Source organism: Triticum urartu, chromosome 4A (assembly GCF_056163025.1).
Source record: "Triticum urartu cultivar PI428250 chromosome 4A, HENAU_Tu73, whole genome shotgun sequence".
Classification (NCBI taxonomy): domain Eukaryota; kingdom Viridiplantae; phylum Streptophyta; class Magnoliopsida; order Poales; family Poaceae; genus Triticum; species Triticum urartu.
In genome coordinates, this window is record NC_141876.1 from 163833324 (window position 1) to 163859208 (window position 25885).

Consider the following 25885-nt stretch of genomic DNA (forward strand, 5'->3'; position numbering starts at 1 on the left):
CCGAGATATAATATACCCCTCCACTTCGGAGTGGTTTTAGGTGGTGATTCAGGAATAGTTCAATCATCATAATTTTTCAATATGTTATTCAATAATTCCTCAGCTTGTCCAACGGTTCGTTCCCTGAAAACACAACCAGCACAACTATCTAGGAAGTCCCTAGAAGCATCATTTAGTCCATTATAGAAGATATCAAGTATTTCATTTTTCTTAAGAGGATGATCCGGTAAAGCATTAAGTAATTGGCAAAGCCTCCCCCAAGCTTGTGGGAGACTCTCTTCTTTAATTTGAACAAAGTTAAATATTTCCTGTAAGGCAGCTTGTTTCTTATGAGCAGGAAAGTATTTTTCAGAGAAGTAATAAATCATATCCTGGGGACTACGCACACAACCAGGAGCAAGAGTATTGTACCAAGCTTTAGCATCACCCTTTAATGAGAAAGGAAATAATTTGAGAATAAAGTAATAGTGAGTTTTCTCATCATGGGTAAAAAGGGTGGCTATGTCATTCAACTTAGTAAGATGTGCCACAACAGTTTCAGTTTCATAACCATGGAAAGGATCAGATTCAACCAAAGTAATTAACTCTGGGTCGACAGAGAATTCATAATCCTTATCATCAATAAATATAGGTGAAGTAGCAAACTTAGGATCACATTTCATTCTAGCATTCAGAGATTTTTCTTTATACTTGCATAATAATTTCTCTAGATCATCTCTATCTCTGCAAGCAAGAATATCTCTAGTTGTTTCCTCACTCATAACATAACCTTCCGGTACCTTAGGAAATTCATGTCTAGGAGAGCTAGTTCTAGCAGGTGTTTCAGGAGTTTCAGTCTCAAGCTCATCATCAGATTCAACAACATCATGTTGTGTTACTCTAGCAATTTGTTTATCAAGAAAGTCACCAAGTGGCACATCATCATTAAGCAAGGTACTAGCATCATCATAAGCATTATCCATAGCAGAGGTAGCATCATCAATAACTTGCGAAATATCAAAATTAATAGCATGTGGTGGTGTTGCAAGTTTACTTATAACGGAAGGTGAATCTAAAGCAGAACTGGATGGCAGTTCCTTACCTCCCCTCGTCTTTGAGGGAAATATCTTAGTCTTAGCATCCTTCAGATTCTTCATAGTGATAAAGTGATAATAATCCCAAGTGACTCAACAAATATAGCTATGCTCCACGGCAACGGCGCCAGAAAAAGGTCTTGATAACCCACAAGTATATGGGATCGCAACAGTTTTCGAGGGTACAGTATTCAACCCAAATTTATAGTTTCGACATAGGGGAGCCAAAGAATATTTGAAGGTAGTAGCTACTGAGTTATCAATTCAACCACACCTGGAGATTAATTATCTGCAGCATAGTGATCACTAGAAAAGTAGTATGATAGTTTTGATAATAGTAGCAACAGTAACGATAACGGTAACAATGGTAGGAATAGTTTTGTAGCAAGTGTAACAGTGATGATAGCAATAGTAGCTTAGCAGAAACAATATAGGATAAATTCGTAGGCATTGGATTGGTCACTTGTTGGATGATATTCATCATGAGACAGTTATAACCTAGGGTGATACGGCACTAGCTCTAGTTCATCAATATAATGTAGGCATGTATTCCGTAAATAGTCATACGTGCTTATGGAAAGAACTTGCATGAAATCTTGTCCTACCCTCCCGTGGCAGCAGGGTCCATATTGGAAACTAAGGGATATTAAGGCCTCCTTTTATTAGAGAACCGGAACAAAGCATTAACACATAGTGAATACATGAACTCCTCACACTACGGTCATCACCGGGAGTGGTCCCAATTATTGTCACTCCAGGATTTCTAGATCATAACACGTAGTAGGTGACTATAACTTGCAAGATTGGATCTAGAACATGGATATAATGGTGATAACATAAACGGTTTAGATCTGAAATCATGGCACCTGGGCCCAAAGTGACAAGCATTAAGCATGGCAAAGTCATAGCAACATCAATCTTAGAACATAGTGGATACTAGGGATCAAGCCCTAACAAAACTAACTCGATTACATGATGAATCTCATCCAACTTCTCACTGACCAGCGAGCCTACGAGGGAATTACTCACTCACGGTAGGGAGCATCATGGAATTGGCGATGGAGAAGGGTTGGTGATGATGAAGAACGAAGATCCCCCTCTCTGGAGCCCCAAACGGACTCTAGATCTGGCCTCCCGATGAAGAACAGGAGGTGACAGCGGCTCCGTCTCGTGGATCGCGATAATTCTTTCTCCCTGATTCTTTTTGGAAAAATAGGATTTTATAGAGTCGGTTTCAGGGTCTGCGGGGCCACCAGGTGGGGACAACCCACTTGGGCGCGCCTGGTGAGGGGGGTGTGCCCTGGTGGGTTGTGCCCACCCAAGTGCCCCCCTTCGATAGGTCTTGGCTCCAGAAATTCTTATATATTATATAAAAATTCTGTGCAAAGTTTCGTTCCATTCCGAGAACTTTTATTTCTGCACAAAAACAACACCATGGTAGTTCTGCTGAAAACAGCGTCAATCCGGGGTTAGTTTCATTCAATCATGCAAATTAGAGTCCAAAACAAGAGGGAAAGTGTTAGGAAAAGTAGATACATTGGAGACGTATCACGGTGGCGCATGACGCGCTCGCCGACCCAGGCCTTCTCCCAGCGTTATTCTTCGGGACCTTTCACGGACCTTGAAACTCAGGCTGTTCTCCCTGGAATTGAGATCAATGATTGTGGGTACAAGATAGGCCTAAATGTTGTAGATAGTGGTGCCCTGAGATTCTGTTCAGTTAGGATACCTCGTGACAACCTTCTGAACCGATTCGGTGATGTGGCGCGAGATGGAAAATACATAAGCAGTCTCCCCACGATTAACAGAAGATTTGCAGCAACCCTCGGTGAGCTTGTTGGGGGGAGTTGTCCTTGCATATAGTTTTGTGGGAGTACTCAAAGTTGCAGTGACCATTGCTGTTAGATATGCTTTACTGCGTCAACAGTTTGGTCCACCTAAGGAGTCTGAAATCAGTGTGATGGATTACCAATCGCACCAGCATAAACTAATGCCTATGTTGGCATCAGCGTATGCATTTCATTTTTCCAGAGCGTATTTGGTAGATATGTACTCGGAAATGAAGAAAACCAATGACGAGGATGTTACGGATGATGTCCATGTACTTTCATCTGGGTTGAAATCCTACATAACTTCATACACAGCAAAATCTATCAGCATATGCCGAGAATCGTGTGGTGTCCATGGGTATCCTGCTGTAAATCATTTTGGTGGTCTGTGGAATGATCATGATATATTTCAAACATTTGAAGGAGACAACATAGTTCGCTGCAGCAGGTTGCTGGAGATCTCCTGAAGCAATATCAACAAAAATTCAAGGGAGGAACACTCTCAGTCACCTGGAACTACTTGAGAGACTCCATGGGCACCTACTTGTCTCAGCCTAATCATGTTACTGCTTAGTGGGAAGGGGAAGATCATCTCAGGGATCCTAAATTTCAGTTGGATACATTCAGATACCGAACATCTAGACTACTTCATAGTGTTGTTGCTTGACTCCAGAAGCACGTGAAGACACTCAGGTTTTGGCGCATGGAACGGATGTTTAAACCATCTGCTCACGCTCGCGGAGTCACAAATTGAGTCTGACATTTTTGCAAGGTTTATAGAAGCAGTGAAGAGGGCAAGTGTTCACTATAAAAATGACATCATATCATAGGTACGGAGCGCCCACAGCACCATCTTGCGACCAGCATCTGTTCGTGCCACGCGGATGGACAAGTGCGTAAGCCGCCGCCCCCCACGGTCTAGTCTACAACGAAACCCGGAGACCGTACCAGTGTCGCGCCCGCTCGCCCGAGCTACCCAACAGATGCGCGCAAGCCGCCGCCCCTATGGTCTGGTCTTCACCAACACACCACGTCGGAGTCACACGTCCGCACCGGTTTACAACGCCGTGTGCGACTCGAGCGTCCACGCCAGCTTACAATGTCGCGGTCGACTCTTCCATCCATGCAGTCTTACAACATTGCGGTCGACTGTCTCATTCACGCCGGCATACAAAGCCGCAGCTGACTCACGCGTCCGCGCCAACTTCGAACATCGTGGCCGACCCCCGCGTCTATATCAACAAACCGGAGTCGCACCCGTCCACACGAATTGCTCAGTGGGCGCGCGCAGGCCGCCACCCCTATGTCCCGGTCTACTCCAACAACTCTGGAGCAAAAAATAACATATTATCAGCCTCCACCTACACCGGATGGCTCAATGGGCATGCGCACAAGTCGCCGCCACTACGGTTTGGTCAACTTTAACAAGCCACCGGGTCGAATCATCGGCTGGGTTACTTCCAAGCGACTCATGGGGGGCCATCTATAACCCGCCGCGGTCGACCTCAACCTTCCGCGGGTTCACATCACATTGTCAACGTTGAGGCATAAAAACAGCTAAGTCATTTTCATGTTTTTCATGATTTTATTCTTCAAATAAAATAGACTGGCACTTTTGAGTTAACCTCAGAGGTAGCTCCATGTTCATCTTCATGTGATTTTATGGTTCGGCAACCTCAAAAATGCCTACATTCGGCAAACTTAAAATGCCTACGGCTCAAAAACCTTAACACACCTATAGTAGTAGCATTGTCTCCTGTATATATTATGATCAATGGAATAAAGCCGGCTTGTCTGGACCCAGATGTTTTGTAGTAGTAGCAGTGTCTCCTGTATATCCTATGTTGAGCTTTCCAATGATCATATGGTCACTAGGGGGCTTCCAACTCATTGAGTTTAGCTATTAACATCCCTCTTGACACAGCATATGTCATTATGAAAGTTGGTTAAACCTGCATGTTAGCTTGATGCTACTCTGAAGAGGTGACCCGGTGTACTCTTGATAAGTCAATGAAAATTGACCCTAAACTTGTCAAGGTTAAAATACCGGTTTAAGTCACGTGAGAGTCGGCTTACAAAAAGTGAGGATAAACCAAAAGAGGCTACAAGGCCTGCTTCCACAGGAAGCAAAACCAAGACTCGCGCCTCGAAAGCCAGTCTTATGCCGAGCCTCGAAAGCCAACGTTTTAAACTCTGTTATCATACACATACATCATTATACATTTGCATCATCATACAATGCATCATATATACATGCATTTGCAGGAGCCGGTCTATTGGCCAGATTAACCATTTGCAGTTATAAAATTTGTTTAGTCAATAACTAACGCCTATATGCCTTTGTTATAATACCAATGGTTATCAAGCCGGCTTCAACATGAAGCATCAATAACTGGATTCGAAAGCCGACAATTTTCCATATTTATTCAAACCAGTTTTATTATAATAACACCCTTAAGAGTCTTAATCTAATAACAAAAACCGTCTATTCTGATAACACCTCCTAACCTCAGCCCACCAACCCATGCACGCACTTACCTCCACATCTCTTCCTCCCCTATCCCCTCGATCCCCTCCGCCTCCACCACCATTCTTCCCCCCAGCCAGCTCCCCGCACCCACGCCCCAGATCCGTCGCCCGGATGCACGATAGAAGCAGTTACTAGCCCGGATGTGTCGCCGGGAGCCTACCACCCCGGCATCCTCCGGTGAGCCGGCCACGGGATCCGGGCCTCCCCCGACCCGCCTCGCGACCTACCTCCCCCGCGCTGGCCCGCACCACCTCCGTCCAGCCGTCGTCCCCCGGCACACGCGCCGCCGTCACAGACCTTCGGATCTTGGCCGCCGCCCAGTCCACCGCGCCACACCGGCACCTCCCCGGTCATCTACTTCCTCGCGGGCCGCATGGCGGGTTGCTGGCTCCGGCCCGCACCACTTCTGCGTCCCTCGGGTGCCGCCTCTCCCGGATGGAGATCTACCTGCACCGCACCTAGGGACACAGAGGAGGCGGAGGCTCTAAGCCGCTAGCCTTCCCCACCTGCAGCACCTGGGGAGTGAGCAGCACGGCAGCTAGGAGAGCAGCGAGAGCACCGCCGCTCCTCACCTCCCTCACTTGATTCTTGCAGTTCGGTCACGCACACCCATGCGGTTTGTCCCTGCTAGCACCCATGTTGTCTTCCTACTGACGGCGAGCAGTGCAGATAAAATATCGTTGCAGGTAGTTGTGGTCGTCGATGCAGTTCGCACGCACATGATGGCGTGACGGCGTGCAGTTCCGACGAGTCAACCCACCTCCTCATCTCCCCCGCATCGGATACGACAAGCTCTATCACCACGCGCTGGCGGCCGGATCCCCACCTGCGCGCGTGCAGCTGGACTCCTTCCTCCACCGCAAATCTGACCCCCGTCGCCTCCTTCTCATTCAGGTGACCTTCTCCCCAACCTCTCTGCCGACCCCCTTTCCTCGTATTCTGGCGAGGTCCCAGCCACCAACTGCGTGCAGTACGGAAGTGCGACTCCGTGCGCATCCCGTCCCAAAATTTTTGGTGTTCAGAATAATTTATAGTGTTTTCAGAAAAACTGATGAGTAGTGCAGTACAGTTCAGAAGCTTTCATTTTGTACATTTTCCAGTGCGTTGATGCAGTTCGTTGAGGGTGAGCCCTCGCAGTCTCCGGCATGTGTCGTGCAGTGCGGTGCACGCGTTCGTGTAGTCCGGTGGCGGTGCCGATGTAAGAAGTGCGGTGAGCAGTTTGTCGCCAATCAACCCCCTCCTACTCCGTTCGAGCTCCTTGCCGTGATCAGGCCGTGGGCTCCTCAATGGCGCCGGAGTGGACGGATGATGGGTCCAGGATGGCGATGGCTCCGGTTGCCCAAGGCGAGGGGCCCCTCTCTGCAGCTCACTGAAGTTTTTTTTGCAGCTCACTGAAGTTTGCTTTGCAGCTCGCTTGCTGGTACAGTGCATTGGTAACGCCTTCGTGCAGTTGAAGCAACGTGTGCGTGCAGTACGTCCAGCGAGCACGTGTGGTTCAGCGGCTAAAAGCATTTGCATTCTCGCTATGTTAATGTGTGTGGTTCAGTGCATTTTATAAAAAGTGCAGCAGGGTTGTAGTTTGTGTGTGATTGTAGTGTGGAGACAGAAAAAAAAACTATTTGTGTGGATTACTCAGTTTGTAAAATCTTTTTTTGTGAAAGCAGTGCGCTCAATGAACCGAAGAAGTACATTTTTCAAAGTTCATTATCGAAATATGTATAAAAGAAAATAAATCATGAAGTTCATTTGCCCGTTTGATGCAGTGCGGTTTTCAGTTTAAAAGCAGTGCGGTTTTCTTTCTTGTTTTTACAAATTTACGTCCCACAAAAAAGAAACCATGCAGTCCGCTAGTCCGTATGATGCAGTACGGTTTTCAGTCTAAAAGCAATGGGGTTTTCTTCCTTGTTTTCAAAAATTTAAGTCCCAAAAAACCATGCAGTTCTCTTATCCGTCGGATGCAGTGCGGTTTTTCATCCGATGCAGTGCGCTTTTCAGTCCGATGAAGTACGCACGTCGATTTGGGTGTTGCGAAAAACAAAGTATCCCCATTTCGGTAAATTTGAAATTCTTCTTAAACCGTAAAGAATTAGAGAGAGTGTTCCACATGAAAAAGTTGCGCCTCGTCGATATCTTTCCAACGGCGTATCGTTTGAATCATTTCGACTAGCGGTTTGTAAAAAATTCATGAAAAACGGCTGCTGCCACTCTTCGTCAACCGCACGATTTTCAAAATTAACTTAAAACTGTAAGGAATCCGAAAACTATTTCAACATATAAAAGTTGCGCCTCGTCCTACGCACGTCGATTTGAGTGTTGCGAAAAACAGAGTATCCGCATGTCGGTAAATTTGAAATTCCTCTTAAACCGTAAAGAATTAGAGAGAATTAGAGAGAGTGTTCTACATGAAAAAGTTGCGCCTTGTCGATATCTTTCCAACGGCGTATGGTTTGAATCATTCCGACTAGCGGGTTGTAAAAATTTCATGAAAAACGGCCGCTGCCACTCGTCGTCAACCGCACGATTTTCAAAATTAACTTAAAACCGTAAGGAATTTGAAAAATATTTCAACATATGAACAGCGTATTTAAATCATTCCGACTAGAGGTTTGTAAAAATTTCATGAAAAATGGCTGCTGCCACTCGTCGTCAACCGTACGATTTTCAAAATTAACTTAAAACCGTAAGGAATCTGAAAAATATTTCAACATATGAAAGTTGCGCCTCATCCATATCTTTTCAAAGGTATATTACACGCCTTGTTTCGACAAACGGTTAAAAAACTGAAGCAAAAACAGTATTGAAAATTTGAAAACAGAATTCTGCGACTTAGTAAATTTGAAACTGTTCTTAAACCGTAAAGAATTAGAGAAAATAATAGATATGAAAAGGATGCGCCTCGACGATATCTTTCCAACGGTGTATCATTTGCTTCATTTCGACGAGCGGTTTAGAAAAAAAATACGAAAAAACGCTCGCTGCCACCCGTTGTGGGCCGCATCATTTTCAAAACTGCTCTTGTACCATGAGGAATCTCAAAAAGTGTTCAACATGGCGAAGTAGCGCCTAATCCATAGCATTTGAATGGTATAGTATATGCCTCATTCCGATAAATGGTTAAAAAACTGGAGCGAAAAAAGTATCGATAAAACACAGCGTGCAGTTTTTTTGCGACGGAAAGTTCACTCGCGTGAGTACTGCAGCACACTTGATTAAAACAATGACATGCACTTGCGTTAAGCGTGCAGTGCGGAAGTGTTATCAGAACAATTATTCTGCTAATATTAGCATAATAGACCAGCTGTGTTTCTTATTCGGATAACACCTACCTCCCTCTTCCAAAAAACAGCACTCTCCCGCAACGAAACCACCCACCCTCTCTCCCACCTTCTCTTCGTGCCCAACCCCCTCCCTCCACCTTCTTCCTCCTCAGCTGCCTCCTCCCACCATCCCTCGACCTTCCTCTGCTAGCGCCGCCAGGGGCTCGTGCCTCCCTCTCCCTACCCCACCTCCGCCCGCCGCCATTCTCCATGCGCCCCGCCCGCCACCACCTCTCTAGGCGCCTCGCCTGCCTCCACACCAGGCACACCCGTGCGACTGCCAGCGCAGATCCGGGCGCGTTGCCCCACACGGCTGCCGGTGGGGACGGGATCAGACCGCGCCCCACCACCTTCCACGGAGCCTGTTCCGGCAACTCACCAGCCCACCCGACCAACTAACCCTGCGCGCCCTCTGTATCGGATTCAGTGAGATCCGGTGCTTCATGACTCCCATGGCCGGATCCCGCTCCGCCCTGTCCGGATCAAGCCGGGCCGCTCCCGGCGCGAGCCGCCGCGGCCACCACCGAGTGTTGCCCCCGGCCAAGCTCCCGCAGGCGTACTTCACCTTCTGTTCTCCGGATCGGTAGACGGGGAGCTCCCAATGATTCCTCTGCTCGTTGGCTTCCCACCAGATCGAGGCGTTTCATACTCGTCGCCGGTTCCTGGCTGTTCGGCTAACCGACGATCTCCTCCACGCAAGAAAAGGAGGGCCTCCACCCCAAGCCCATGTGCAGTTCTTTCCGCCACACATCATGGACGAGTGTCGTCGTTTTCTTTTGTAGAATTGTTTTTTTACAGGGGCAAAATTGTTTGTAGCTCGCTTCGTCGCCCTTCTGAAGTTTGTGGCGTGCCCGGTTGCAGTGCAGCAGGCACGTGCGTGCAGTGCGCCAGCGTGGCCGGAGTGTTCACGCCCCATGTCATCTTCCAGTGTATAACTCCTTTAATTTTTGTTTTCCACAATTTGGAGGCAAAAGATGTTGCAGTGTGGTTAGGTGCTAGTTCTTCCACGGGTCAAACGAGCGAAAAAAAGTCGGGGTCAACACCACTCTTCCGCATGCAGTGCACTTCATCTCATGAGTGGTTGCAGTTTAGCATGCGTGTGCGAGCAGAGGACATGTTTGCATTTGAGAGCGTGTGTGCGTGCAATGCGCCCGTTTTGGTTCACTTATTCATTTTTCGATGGGGTTCACTTTGTGTGTACTAGCTCATTACCCCTTTGTAGGAAGTGTAATTTATTTCGTGTGTTTCAAAATTCACTCGACTAAAATCAACACCTGCAGTGCATTCGGTCCTCGGATGTGGTTCACTTTTGAAAGTGATGCTGTTCACTTGCGCACAACATTGAAAAATGCAATTTTTTAGCAAAACAACAAAAAAATAATGTGGTTCACTTAAATATATGTCGCGGGGCACTTGCCCCGTTTGTGCGTTCCACTCTTGTTCATAAAAAACGTTGAAAAAAGACAACAAAAACTTGTCTAAGAAAATCTATGCCCGACAAAAGAAATCTTGGAGTTCACTTGACTATCTGATGCAATGCGGTTTTCGTTCGATGCAGTGCGGTTTTCAGTCGGATGACGTTCAGTCGTCAATTTGGGTGTTGCAAAAAATAGAGTAAATCTACGCCCGACAAAAGAAACCATGAAGTTCACTTGATTGCCTGCTGCAGTGCGGTTTTTCGTTTAAAGCAGTGCGTTCTTCTGTCCGATGAAAGGTCCACTCGCTTGGCAACGCGCGTAAAAAATTAATAAGTATGAAAAAAAGACAACAAGAACTCATGAGGTTCACTTTGGGTGGTGTTACGGTTCACTTTCAAAAGTGTTGTGGTCCACTCTTGTTCAAAAAAAAGTTGAAAAAAAGACAACAAAAACTTGTGCGAGAAAGTTTATGTTCGACAAAAAGAAATCATGAAGTTCACTTGACTGTCTGCTGCAATGCTGTTTTCCGTTTGAAGCAGTGCGTTCTTCTGTCCGACGAAGTACACACGGCGATTTTGGTCTCGCGAAAAATAGTGTCCGCTTTTCGGTAAAATCAAAACTGCTCTTAAACCGTAAGGAATTAGAGAGAGTGTTTTACATGAAAAAGTTGTGTCTCGTCAATATATTTCCTACGGCGTATGATTTGAATCATTTTGACCAGCGGTTCGAAAAAATTTAGCGAAAAACCGCCGCTGCCACACGTCGTCCGCCGCACAATTTCGAAAATTAACTAAATACCGTAAGTAATCTCAAAAACATTTCAACATATTAAAGTTGCACCTTGTCCGTAGCTTTCCAACGGCGTATCATACATCTCGTTTCGACAAATGGTTATAAATTGGAGCGAAAACAATACCGAAAATTTCAAAAAAATTGAAAAGCAGAATTCCGCGATTTAGTAAATTTGAAACTGCTCTTAAACCGTAACAAATTAGAGAAAATAATAGATATGAAAAATATGCGCCTCGATGATATCTTTCCAACAGTGTATCATTTGCTTCATTCCGACGAGCGGTTTAGAAGAAATCATGAAAAAAACGCTCGCTGCCACTCATAATGGGACGCACCATTTTCAAAACTGCTCTTAAACCGTGTGGAATCTCGAAAAGTGTTCAACATGGAGAAGTTGCGCCTAATCCATAGCTTTCCAACGGTACATTATACGCCTCGTTCCGATAAACGGTTAAAAAAATAGAGCGAAAACAGTACCGGAAAAACACGGTGTGCAGTTTTTTTGCGACGGGAAGTTCACTCGCGTGAGTACTGCAGCACACTTGGTTCAAACAATGACGTGCACTTGCGTTGAGCGTGCAGTGCGGAAGTGTTGTCAGAATAGTTATTCTGCTAATATTGTTAGAATAGACCGGCTGTATATATTAAAGGAGAATCGAACATCGTGATGGTTCGACCTTCACGATCGCCTCGCTCCCCTCCACCCCACCCTCCTACGATTCCTGAAAAATTGGACTGCCTTCCCCCCCACCCCCCCACTAACTAGAAAAAGAAAAAAGTAAAAAAGTAAAACAACGCACGTCCCCACGTCCCCGTATCCCACCTCCCACTCCCTTCCCCCAAATCCCTCGCTCTCGATTCCCTATTCTCTCCAGAGAGGAATCACCACTGCCGACCTCCTCCCACCTACAGCGACCTCGAGGGGCAGCGCACTGCAGACAAGCTAGGTTGGAGTGGTGGATCCGCGCCCTTGACATCTCACGAAGTCCATGAGGAGGGCGACGCGGGGAGGGCGCGACGACGGCAACGACAAGCGATGGCGACGCAGGAAGGGCGTGGTGACCAGGAGCGGCGCGTTGACGGCAACAACAAGCGACGGCCGAGGTAACGCTAGCTCCACCACATCGGCCCCCATTGTTGGTCTCCAGTAGTCTCCGTCAGCCCCCGCACCGCGAGCCTCATGCCAGCGGGCTGCGTGCTCCCCGCGTTCGAATCTGCTGTGGGCATAGTAAGAGGGGAGCTGAAGGGGTTTGCCGTGTAGCCGGTTGCCCATGATTCTAAGCTTCGCTGTTGTTTGCCGTGTAATTTAATTTGTCTATTTTTAGTTGGGAATCGGAGCAGGTGTGGCAGAACGACATCGACCTCCTCATGTCGTCGGCGGGTCCAGAGAAGCTCAACTCATTCCTCATGGTACGTGCGCATCAGACCACATAGGATGTGGGTGAAACATGTCTTTTTGTTCAACTGAGTTTTCTCCCAGCCCCAGATTATGTGTTGTCTTTGTGTTCCTTCTCTGCATGATGCAAGTGCCAGGGCTGCTTCAACATGTAAGAGCATGGTCTTTTCTCCGCTTTAGTCACGTGATCCTAAATAATTGCTTGTCGGACTTAACTACAGAGCAATATCATGTTTCCTTTCGGGTATATGTTTGTCCTAAAACATTCGATGCCTCAAATTACGTAACAAGAACATGTATTGTTAATTTGTTATATGCAAAATGGTGGCATTACCCAAATATCTTTGTCCTATAAATGACATGTGATCAACATTATTCATGCAAACTGAGAAGCAGCTCATCTGGTCCTCTATGTATGTGATTATGTTGATAGATAATGTTACAAAGTTAGTTCAGATTATCCTGAAGCATGTCGCTCTCTGTCAGAAGTTAAGCAAGGTCATCATTCATGAACTGGTAGTATGGTTGATTTGAATACTCCGTTAGTGTACTGTAATACTATGTTTGTTTGCTCCACCACTGTCTTTTGCATACCATGTCCTAACTATAAGTGCACACAAGATTACATACAAGTAGATGAAAAGGTAAGATGTCAAACATTGATCAGTCGTCATGTTGGACTAATGGTTCATTTGAAACTCTATGTGGTGATGGAAATGCTTCTTTCTTTTCTTCAATTCTTTTCTTTTCCCATTAAATCTCCATGAACTAATACATCTAACTGAACCGTTGAGGAAAAAAAGTCCCAAGTTTAATATCTTTCTTTTTAAGTTTTTAGGTGCGCTGTTAAACCTTGTCGAGGGAGGCGGTGGCGACTGGTGGTGCGAAGCCAATCCTCCACAAGGGCTTCTCCATGCTGCCACGCTCTCCTGTCGGTCTCTTCTTGCCTTTGCCGAGGCAGGCACTGGCATGGCTGACCCGCCGTTGATCAGCGACGGGTAGCGTGGCAACGCAGGTGTGCGAGGAGTCTCCGACCGCTACAGGCTACAGCCTCATGTTTGGTCTTCTATTCTACTACCTTAATCCCATAATTTTCTGCTCGGACCATTCCGTTCTTGTTAGTTATCACGTGGGATCCCATCAGACCTCATGTGTGGACAGAGATTTTCTACCATGGGATTCGCATTTGTGAGGTTCGGTTGGCATATTAGGCAATCCGTATATTTCAAAAAAGCACTGACCAATAATAGATTGTGTGCACTGATTACTGATTCAATTTCCATTGTTCATATTATGATATATTTTCTGCTTGGATTTTTGCGGGGATGAAGCAAACACTTATTGGGAGGTACTCAAAATTTGATCACTTTGTTGTAGAATCACGGTGCTGATTAACTAATCCTTGATTGATTTTGAATCTCTGCCAATAGTTCAACATATTTTTTTAATCACAGGACCTAAAAGGTATCATTCAAAATCTGCAGATGATCAGTAGTGTCAAACCCACATCCTCTCTGCCATCTTCTACATGAACTGCTTTGTAAAAAGTGGAAAATTGTTGCTCGTCATGTTGATGTGCAGACTACGAAATTGGGAATTTTTTTATCATGGTGAAACTACACTGTAAAAAGTGAATCATATTAGTAATGTCTCCCAACTCTCAAATTGTTGCTCGTTATATTAATTTGCAGACTACCAAATTGGAAGATTTTCAATCATGATATGATTCTGAGAATGGATGCATGATTGCAGATGACTACCAAACCGTAAAATTTCAACATTCAAAAGATGTATTTTGTATGGGCAGTTTTGATGCATGATTGCAGCTGCATGTATGTTTTGGTTTGTCCAAGAACTGTCTATGTATACCGATAATGATTACTCCATCCGTCCCAAAATAAATTTATTTGGTTTAGTACAGTTTATACTATAAAGCTGTACTACCTGTCCTAAATCAAAGATACTTATTTTGGGACTGGGGGAGTACTCTGTTTTCAAATGGCGCCTGCTGTACGCATGACAACTGTGCGTGTATAAATTAGTATCATGTTGCCTGCATGTTGAACTTATAATTCTTTTCTGAATAATGTGTCATATTTTGATTCCTGTTAAAATGACCATTGCTATTTGCTTTCTAGACATCTTGTATGTGGCTTGTGGTGATAACAATTTTTATTTTTCTTAGGATTTGATTATGATCGTGAAGGGTACATTACGATTTACGAGCATTTAATCTTCTCTGATAATCAAAGTGCCGCATAGTCTTATGTGCATTCATCAGAGCTATTCCATAATTTTGTCCCACTTATGCCTTTTTACACTTTTATATGTGTAGCTTTTAATTTTTTTTAAGACGTTCATTCTTTTTTTCTAAGTCTTCATGTGTGCAGAATTACTTCTGCAGTGAGCCGGAGTGTGACGTTTTCTCACGGGCTACTGTCATCAATCAAGGTGGTCACCGGTCGATATCAAGTTTGGTGAGTACTTCCTGAAGGCTGATTTATGCTCCCGCCGCGTCGCTGACCGAGGCCCCATCTATGTGGGAAGCTGCTATTCTTTGATAGATTGGCAGTGAGATGCTTGGGTAGGAGAAAAGAAATCGAAGAGCATGAGAGATGGATGTTGATAACCTAAATAATGCACACACATTTACATATTTCATGTGATGGTAGTATGTCGTCGTAGTTTTTGTGTTGGTTGTCCTACTGAATGTTCCTGTCAGTCCTAACTCATCACATCACTCTCAATTTTCAGTCACGCTTGGACCTTTTATCTGTAACTCTACAAAATCAGAAAGCATGTCTAAAGCTCAAGGTAATGTTGAAACTTGGAGGCGATCAAACCATATTCTTTTTAGGTTGTAAGAGCTTAAACTAACTATTGCTTTTTGGGTTGTACGAGTTTGAACTAACTATCACTAACATCCTGGCTTTGAATTTTCAGTTTGTATATTTTTTTGCAAAAGTTTGTATTTGTCCATGGTCAAGATAGGGTGCACATAAAGCTTGGTTTGTTAAGCTTCTTTATATTCTCAAGGAGGTCAGGAGCTGTGTTTTGAATTTTGGCCGAGAAAAAGGATTTCGGCCATCTTGGCCTCGGGCGAAAAATACCTCCCGGCGAAAAAAATGCATTTTGGTCAAAATTTGGTCAAATTTAAGCCAAATTTGGGTCAGATTTTGGTCAAAATTCGGACAAAATTTTTGAAAATGGCCGAAATTCGGCCATCTCGGTCTGAGGTGAAAAATTTCACAAACCGAAAGTCAAAACCTTGGTCAGGAGTTCCTCTTGAGAAGGAAGAGGACAACCTTTAACGCAACCTACGCCTTCAGAGAGAACTCCTTGAACTGAAGATGCTCCTCCCAGTCATTTGATCGATGCAGAAATAACCTTTTATGAGAGTGACCTAAAAGTCATTTGTTTTACATTAAGCATACATCTCTTGTAGGTCTAATTAATTTTGGGTTTGGGAGTATTATATGTTGTTTGAGAGGGTCTATTGTTTTGAGAAAATACGATTTTCTTCTTTGTTTCAATACTAATCGAAGTTCACGTTTCTTTTCAGTTAGTTGTGAGAGGTACTTCGTAAGTTTCCATTCAAAAAGGAGGTCAAATAATATTTTGAATCGATGACATAACAAATGAAAATACAAGATTTTGAATAGGGCTTGCCCACACGGCACTGTGGAAAAAGGTGAACGGAAAGGAAGGGCGAGGAGAGTAAAATGATGCAAGGGGGAGTTTTTAAAGACATACGACAACTGCCCAGGAAGAAATAAGAGGGAGAGAATCAATTTGTCCAGGAATTGAAACCAGTCCTATCATATCCGACACGCATTTTTTAATTCGAAAAATTATTTGATCATAATGTGTTTTTTGACCCCGTACGTTGCCACGGGTCAAAAAACGCACTATGATCAAACAATACTAGTTGAATGCCCATACGTTGCCACGGGTCAAAAAACGCATTATGATCAAATAATTTTTCGAATTAATATAGGGAGAGAGAGAGAGCAACACTATTCTGATCCCAGGATCAGAATAGTTATTTGGATCACGATGGCCCCTATAAGGGCGCGACATGAACTTCCCGAGAAAAAAACCAAGGGAGAAACTCCTCCACACCTCCTGCTCCACCCACCTCCCCGACCGATCCCCGCCACCCCCACCCCTAACCGGCGCAGTCAACTCCTTCTCTTCCTCCAACGATCTCCCTTGGCTCCTCATGTGCGGCGCGCCGCCCACCATTCTGCCCGACCACCTAGGCCACTGGTGCGCCGTCATCTGGTCGCCCAACGCCTCTCCTCACGCCCGAGCATCGCCGTGGTCGACCGACCGGTGCAGCCGGGGTTTCCAGCGACCTCCTAAAGCAGTGTCACACGCCGTTGGGCCTCCCATGACCTTCCTCCTCCTACCGCTTCCTCCTGCCTTGGATGATTGAAGTGTGTGCGTCCAAATTTTGCAGCGGCGGATCACAAAACATGTTTTGACGGGTACTGAAGTTCAAAGTGAATGGGCATTAAAAGTTTAGAGATGTATTTTTCATTACATTCAGAGATGCATTTCCCCTGTTTTTTCATTTCTTAGCTCCTTGATTTATTAGATAAAATTCTGAGATCGACATTTCGTTAACTGAAGCCTCTGGTCTCATGTGTGTACTAAAAAACATTTTGCTTAGTATACTCTACATCCTTGAAATCCTTGAACCTAATCATATATACTGCTAAGTGATTGATCATGTAGATTGAAGAAAGAACAGAGAAGAGAAGCGAGTTCTAAAGGTGTTTCCAAAATTATGTGTGTTCAAAAAGGACGTTGATACACAAAAAAATTGTGGATGAGAAGTTCAATTTTTGGAAGGTTCAATGTGTGAGCAAGCTGTGGGATTTGCTATTGTGCATATGAACTTTTCGGCGGCTATGCTTGGCGGCTTCACTAGCACCTGCTTGTACTAATGCGCGATTTATTTGGCTTAAAAAATTTGTTTTTGCGAAGGTCAAGATGTTGTGTTGTATAAGGTCAAGTGTGTATTGTATATGTGTGTGTGAGTGTTTTAAAAAAATGCATACCTTCATTGCAAAACAGTATGTTCATTCTTTGATGTGAGGATGGTTCCCCGTGCAAAAGGATTGCAAAATAAATTTCTATTTCCATTATATTGTTCTGTTTTATTAGAAGAAAAGAAAAAGAGAAGTTTGGTTTCTAACGATGACATGGTTCAACATGCAAACCAATTGAAAAACGGTTCGCCTACCAAAAATGACCAACATTTCTCGTGGAAAAGATTTCACTCTATTTTTTGAACTCTGCGTGAAAACTTTATGCTCTTTCAGATGTGTGCATTCGTATTTGTGTAAATACATGTAGCACACGAAGTGTATGTGTATTGTTGTGTGTAATTTTCTTGAATTTCAAGAATGCAAAGTTCATGTTTCAGAAATTCTTAAGTTCACGTGTACCACATACTGAATAAATTCATCTTTGAACAAAACAGACCACCTAGGCCATTTCACCGATGGCAAAAAAGTCTAAAAATGTCGTGAGACAAAAAAACTTAAAATGATATAACATAGTAAGTTCGTAGAAAGTGGACAAAAACATAATTTTGTTTTGTAAGTTTAACCATTTCTAAAAAAATACCTTGAAGTTCAAATTTAAATAATAGGGTGGTTCAATGTTTATTAAAAACTTGTGATTTTCCCCGTTACCATAGAATAAACCAAGAAGTTCAAAAACTAAAAATGGAGCAGTTCGAAAAGTTTATAAAAAATGGTGTTTCTACATTTTACTAAAAATTGGAGAAGTTCCAATTTTAAAAACATAGAAGTTCAAAATGTTTATTCCAAAACCAAGAAGGTCAAATTAAAAAAGGAGCAGTTTAAAAAGTTTGTAAACATGGATTTGGCCTTGTTTTTCTTTAATATCTGGAAGTTCAAATTGAAAGAAGTGAGCGGTTTGATGTTTATTACATAACTAGGACTTTTCCCCGTACTAATGAATAACACAAAAAAGTCCTAATTAAAAAAAATGAAGTTGTTTGATGTTTATAAAAATCTTAGATTTTCCCCGATACTAAAGATTAAAACCACGAAGTTCAATTTTAAAAAACGGAGTAGTTCAATGCATATTAAAAACTCAGTTTTTCTCGTTACTAAGTAATAAAACCAAGAAGTTTTATTTCTAAAAGCACAACAGCTCTATATTTATTTGAAAAGTCAATTTTTTCTGGCTACTAAAGAATAAGACCAATAAGTTCAATTCGAAATAACGAAGAAGTTCGATGTTTCTAACAAAACTCCAATTTTCACATTTCTAAAAAACACACAAAGAAGTTAAAAAAAGTTGAGCGGTTCGATGTCTATGGAAAACTCAGATTTTTTCCGTTACTAAAGTGACACAAAGAGAAGTTCAAATTGACAACAGGTGGAAGTTCACGTACTGCATGGTGTTTGTTTCGTATGAGAAAAAGGGAATAAAAAGGCGAAGTCTAAAAATTTTGTTGCTAGAAGTTCAAGTGCACAGCCCAGGAAAGTTCAAAAGGTTCCTCTTGATTAACAAGTTTACACACCGGAAGCTCAAATTAAAATAACAAAAATAGTTTAGAAAATTTAATTAGAAAATGGATTTCTCCGTTTCTAAAAGAAACCTAGAAGTTCAAATTAAAGAAATGGAGCGGTTCAATGTTTACTAAAAACTTGGATTCTTGCCGCTAACTGAAAATAAAACCAACGCGAGGTTCGAATTAAAATAACATGGAAGTTTGGAGTTTATTAAAACCTAAGACTTACATGTACAAAAAACATAAACAAAAACCAATGCCATTTTGGCATTTTTAAAACCAACTCATAAAAATGAAAAACATTTCTTGCTAGAAGTTCATGTGCTCGACGAGGGAAAATTGAAAATTGCTACCCACTTTATGCACACATAATTCTCTCTCCCGTTTGTGTCTGTGTTTTTACAAATAAATCAAAATTTTAAAAATATGGAGGGGGTCCAATATTTATGACAAAACTAGGATATTTTGATGCTAAAAGAAATAAACCAAGAAGTCCAAATTACAAAATAGAGAAGTTCGATATTTCTAAAATACTTAGATTTTCCTTGTTACTAAAGAATAAAAAGATGAAGTTCAAATTAAAATAGAGGAGTAGTTTGATGCATACGAGAAACTCAAATTATTATCGTTTCTAAGAAAAATAAAACTACAAAAATCAATTTACAAAAAACAATGTTTGATGCTTATTTAAAAACATATTTCGTTTCTAAGAATATGACTAAGAAGTTGAAATTAAAATAACAGAGAAGTCGAAGTATATAAAAAACTCAGATTTGTTGCAAGAAGTTCACGTGCACCTTCGTGCAGGTTCAAAATTTATATTGCGGGACGTCCGACCTCCAATTGCATGTTTCAAAAGTGGCAAAAAATGCGACATAAGTTCATAGTGAAAACAACGAGAAGTTCAGGTTGATAACTGCCAGAAGGTCACGTACTACACGGTGTGCATTTTTTATTAAAAATGAATGGAAAGGCAAAGGCCAAAAGTTTTGTTGCTAGAAGTTCAAGTGCTAGGCCTAAGAAAGTTCAAAAATTCTTGTGAGAGAGGTTGAACAAAAATATGTGACAGAAGTACAAGTTGAAAATAGCGGGGAGTTCAACTACATTCAGAGATGGTTTCAGCGGGGAATTCAATTACGTTCAAATACGTGACATAATGCGTTTTAGATAAGAATATAAGAATAGAAAACAAAATGCTTAAAAGGTTTGTTGCAAGAAGTTCATGTGTTTATCCATGCGGGACATCCGACCTCCAATTACATGTTTGAAAATGGCAAAAAAATGATGTTCGATCTTAAATTGCGTGTAATTCAACATGTACACAAAAATGTGATAGAAGTTCATAGTGAAAACAACGAGAAGTTCAAGTACTACAAGGAATGCATTTCAGGTGAGATAAATATATAGAAAAATAAAAGCTTAAAAGGTTTCTTAAAAGAAGTTCAAGTGCTCTATTAGTGGAAGTTCAAAAAATCTTGCGAGAGAGGTTCACCTTGTATTTCCATGTTCGAAAACACACCCAAAAAATTGTTTTTGTGTTTTAAAATATTTTTCTCAATCCATAAATAAGTTCAGTTATTATTTGGGAGCAATTTGATTTGAAAAATAAAATAAAAATTCAAATTATAAAAATGGAAAAAGTTCATGTACTATATGGTGTGTGTGTTTAATATCAGAAAAATGAATTAAAAGGCAAGGTCCAATTTTGTTGTTGTTATAAGTTCAAGTCCTCGGTCAGAGAAAGTTAAAAAATTACTGTGAGAGGTTTGTACGAAAGGAATATCATTTGTGTATACTGACGAATGGATGAGAAAATTGCAAACAAAAATATGTCATAGAAGTTCAACATGAAAACAGCAGGAAGTTGACCAACTACATAGAATGAATTTCAGATGAAAAACTTTTAAAACCATCGCGGGTATGAAAAAATGATAAACACGGGAAAGTTGTGTGTTTACAGCAGCTTTCCATCGGTATATCACTTGCTCAATTTCGATGAGTCGATGGAGAGCTGCGAGCAAAAAAAAAGCACGTGAAAAACAGAGTGAAGTTCAAGTAGATATGCCGAGAAGTTCAAGTCTTCACGCGGTGCATTTTCGAAGAATATGTTTCTCGATAAAGGCAGAAGGAATGATCTCGTCCTTTTTTAAATTACTTGAAAACAATTAGGAATCAGAGAAAACAATCAACATGAAAAAGTTTTGTATTTTCCGTAGCTTTTCAACAGTATATTATTTGCCCCATTCCGATAAAGTTTGTAGAAATTACGTCGAAAATATGTTTTTAGCCATTCTAAAAATTAAATTAAAACCGCAAGGAATTGGGATAAACAATATATACCAAAAAGTTTTGCATTTCGCCAAGCTTTCCAACGCCATATCATTTGTTGCATTCGGACGCACAGTTAAAAAATTAGCTCGAAAATACGAACTTGGTTGAACTTGTACCGTTTTCTAAATGACTCTTAAACCGTTCAAAATTAGAAAAAACTTTCAACATGAAAAAGTAGTGCATTTTCATAAGTTTTCCAATGCCATATCATTTGCCTCAATTGGATTGGCACTTTAGAAATGACATAAAAAATATGAACTCGGCTGTTCGGTTTGCGAAATTTTACGATTTTCTAAATTACTCTTCAACCATAGGGAATTAGAGAAAACTTTCAACATGTGGAAGGAGCAATTTTGACTATATATAGGGATTGACTATTCGTCACCCTGGGTGAGAATAGTTATTCTTCACTCCCTCTATTTTATCATCAATGCACCGTAATTTTACGTTCTGTAAGTTTTGTCTTATTTCCGACATAAAAGGAGACCGTAAAAAAATATATAACCAACATAAAAGGTATTTTATGTTATGTAAAATTACAAACATAAAACATAGTGTAAAATACACATAGACTGTAAATTTTTCTTGTCTTTGACCTATATTTTTATTTTCTTATGCCAAGTTTTACTTAGTGAATCAATAGGAATGTAACTATTTGAATTTCAAACATAATTTAATTATGAAATGATCATAAGATTACCTCAGGTCAAGAATAACTTATTCTGCATCCTGGGTGATGAATAGTATCACTATATATATATAGTAACACTATTCTGATCCCAGGATCAGAATAGTTATTCGGATCACGGTCGGCCCTATAAGGGCCCGATAGTGTGTTCCTGAGATCGCAAGAAACTAATTCGGACGGTACAAGGAAAAAAAATCCACCCACCACCTCCTCCCCTAATCTCTCCCGATCCCGCATCTCCTCCACCGCCGCCTCCCTCACTGGCCCGCGCCGCCGTCAGCCCTCACTAGATCGGCCCGCCACCGCCGACGCCTCACCAAATTGCCCCACCACCGTCGCCTCCCTCCCCGGTCGCGCCGCCGCACCATTCCACCTTCTCCACCCGACACGCTGTCGTCCCGGGTCCCGACCACCTCCGCGGCACTATCCCACCACCTCCACCTGACGCGTCGCCGGCCCGGCTGCCCAGCACAGCCACGACCCCATCCAACCATCTCCGGTCTGGCGCCTCCCCACCACCGCCGCTACCCCATCCCACCCCCACGGGAGGAAGGGGAACTCACCGGCTATGTGGGAGAAGGCTAGGGAGATGCCCGGGTCACACGGGCATCGGCGTTGAGTAGCAGTAGGGCGCCGCCATCGAATTTGTCAATGAGATGCGGCCCCTTCCCTGTCCAACTGCTACCGTCTCGCTGTCCAACCTCGTCTGTGCGCGTAGTCCATCCTTGTTCGCTCGCTCGCCAGCAGAGGTGAGACCCCCCTGCCCTCCTCCTCCACCTCACGTCCTCCTTCCAGACTGCCGACGCGGCACTAATAGCAAGCGACACGGCGTACATCCATTTCACTTAGGGGGGACTCCTGCAGCTTCTCTGTTGAGCTCAATGGACCCCCGACCCAAGCCCAACGAGCTTCTGGATGTCTCCTCTGGGAAGAGCAAGTTCCAAATGCGAAATTTGGTAATTTAGGTGGCCGGAATTCATGTTTGTGTGCGGCAGGCAGGCAGTTCAATCTGCTCCAGCAATTCAGTTTTTTTTCATTTTTTCCGTGTGCATCAGCAGATGAATATGAGTGTGCATGTCAAACGTGTATATAGACATTGAGAAAGTTTAATATTGTTTCGTCTAGTTCGCTCATGCAGCCATGCAGATCATTTCTTTTCAGGCCATCCCAGTTCAGCCCCGCAGCGGTAGGAAGGTCGATCCCATCGCGAGCTGCAGTCCACGACAGTAACCCGGTTCCTGGTTTGGAGTTCATCAACGATGGAGGATCCCGGGCGGCGAGCCGGCGTCATTTTTCTGTGAAAATTGAAGTTAGGATGGTTCAGAAAGAAGGAGTACAGGTCAACTTCATTTGACATTTTCAATTCTCAGTAAAAAAAAGACAGTTCGAGAAAGAAGAAAAATTGTCGGCTGCTCCTCTTGCTTGATGTTCATGTGTTTAGTTCTTTACCGCTTTTTTCTTACTGTTTTGTTCAAAAAGTTTGTGTCTCCAGGGACCTACATGCCGCTGGTGCTCACTACCCGCATGAACAAAGAGAGGAAGAAGGTCACCATCAGGCAGGGGAGAAGGTCACGTGAGGTGCAGAAAGAAGGTCGGAGTTCAGAACGGTGTGTGTGTGTGTGTGTGTGTGTGTGTGTGTGTGTGTGTGATTTTTGTGGAGTTCAGAACGGTTTGTGCAGAAAGAAGGTGTGATTTTTGTGCTGTTTTTTTGGGGTGCATTCCAACATGAGGATGCAATCTCACTTCCGGTGTATGTTTTACATCACTTGCGTCCCGACCACAGTTTAAACTGGAGGGCACAACCATGCCTTGCCCGTGCCATTGGTGTGATCCTAGCAGAGCTGCAGCTGCTCCCCTTAATGAGCAATAGTTGATATGCGGTCGTAGCACTCGCGTCCAACTCTCCCTCTCTGGTTCTTTCTCCCCCGTTGGTGTTTATGTCTTAACATAGTAAACAATTTAACGAATGAACAACATCTCTATTGTTGATGCGTGTACATCTATTTTGGTTTGGTGCACAACGACCCCGATGAGCCCCTGCACCCATGTTGCCATGTCAAAAAATGGATACAGAAAATGCACCGTTTGTCTTGTACTATTGTGCTCAAATTTTAATATGTGCAGAAAATTTTCTTGAAATTCAATAGCATGCGAAGTTCGTGTTTCAGAAATTCATAAGTTCACGAGTACCACATACTGAAGAAAAAAGATGGAGAAGTTCGATGATTATAAAAAACTCAGATTTCCCTCTTTATTAAACAATGGAAACAAGAATTTCAAAAATAAAATAACAAGAAGTTTAACTTTTTAAAAATAGAGCGCTTCAAAATTTCATATAAAAGATTAAGAAAAAATAAAACTAGGAAGTCCATACTAAAAAGATGGAGAAGTTCAATGGTTATAGAAAACTCAAATTTTCCTCGTTATTAAAGAATGGAAACAAGAAGTTCAAAAATAAAATAACAAGAAGTTCAACTTTTTAAAAATAGAGCGCTTCGAAATTCATAAAAAATATATTAAGAAATTCAGATAAATATTTATAAAAAATTCAGATATTTTCACGTAAACGAGAGAAGTTCGATTGATAACTGCCAGAAGTTCACGTACTACATAGAGTGTATTTTGCATTAAAAAAAGAATAAGAAAGCAATGACTAAAAGTTTTGTTGTTATAAGTTCAACTCCTCGGTCGGAGAAAGTTAAAAAAATTATTATGAGAGGAGTTTGTACAAAATGAGTATCATTTGTGTAACACTAACGAATGGATGGGAAAATTACAAACAAAAATACGTCAGAGAAGTTCAACGTGAAAACAGCAGGAAGTTCAACTAATGCACTGAATGAATTTTACATGAAAAAGTTTTAAAATCGTCGCGAGTATGAAATAACGATCAACACGGGAAAGTTGCGTGTTTACAGCAGCTTTCCACCGGTATATCACTTGCTTAATTCCGGTGAGTGGATGGAGAGCTACGAGAAAAAAAATCACGTGAAAAAACAGTGAAGTTCAGGTACACGCTCCGAGAAGTTCAGGTTCTTCACGCGGTGCATTTTCGAAGAATCTGTTTCGCGATAAAGGCAGAATGCATGATCCCGCCGTTTTCGAAATTACTTGAAAATGGATAGAATCAGAGAAAACCATCAACATGAAAAACTTTCGCATTTTCCGTGCTTTTCAGCGGTATATTATTTGCCCCATTCCGATAAAGTTTGTAGAAATTACGGCGAAAATATGTTTTTTGCCATTTTCAAAACTGACTTAAAACCATAAAGAATTGGGAGAAAGAATACATACAAATAAGTTTCGCATTTCTTCAAGCTTTCCAATGCCATATCATTTGCTGCATTCGGACGCACGGTTAAAAAATTAGCTCGAAAATACGAACTCGGTAGGACTTGGACCATTTTCTAAATTACTCTTAAACCATTCAAAATTAGGAAAAAACTTTCAAGATCAAAAAGTAGCGCATTTTCATAAGCTTTCCAACGCCGTATCATATGCCTCCATTGGATTAGCCGTTTAGAAATGACATCGAAAAAATGAACTCAGCTGTTCGGTTTACAAAATTTTACGTTTTTTCAAATTACTCTTTAACCATAGGGAATTAGAGAAAACTTTCAACATGTGGAAGGAGCAGTTTTACAGCAGCTTTCCAACGCCATATTATATTCCTCATTCCGATAAATGGTTTAGAAATGCGATCGAAAATACGATTCACGTTTTTTGTGTGAAGAAAAAACGGTTTTCAAAACTGCTCTTAAACCGCTTATATTTTGCCAAAAATTTAAGTTGGGTCATGATATTGGGGTCCATAGCTTTCCAACGGTATATCGCAAGCCCCATTTGGGCAATGTTGGCGCAAGTTCAACCTAGTTCACAGGGAAGTTCAACGTAGTACTAGCGGGGCAGGTCAGGTTGTGATCAGAATATTATTCTGATCCCGTGATCAGAATAG

The 25885-nt window shown here is 42.4% G+C and overlaps 1 long non-coding RNA gene and 1 pseudogene across 1 annotated transcript; both read left to right on the forward strand.

Moving 5' to 3' along the window:
* Positions 1–2633: 2633 nt before the first annotated feature.
* Positions 2634–3732, forward strand: LOC125554691 (acyl-coenzyme A oxidase 2, peroxisomal pseudogene; annotated as a pseudogene).
* Positions 3733–5174: 1442 nt separating this feature from the next.
* On the forward strand, positions 5175–7136 carry LOC125551307 (uncharacterized). Its single transcript, XR_007302405.2, has 2 exons — positions 5175–6326; positions 6533–7136. It is a non-coding gene; the product is annotated as an uncharacterized LOC125551307 (long non-coding RNA).
* The last annotated feature ends 18749 nt before the right edge of the window (positions 7137–25885 follow it).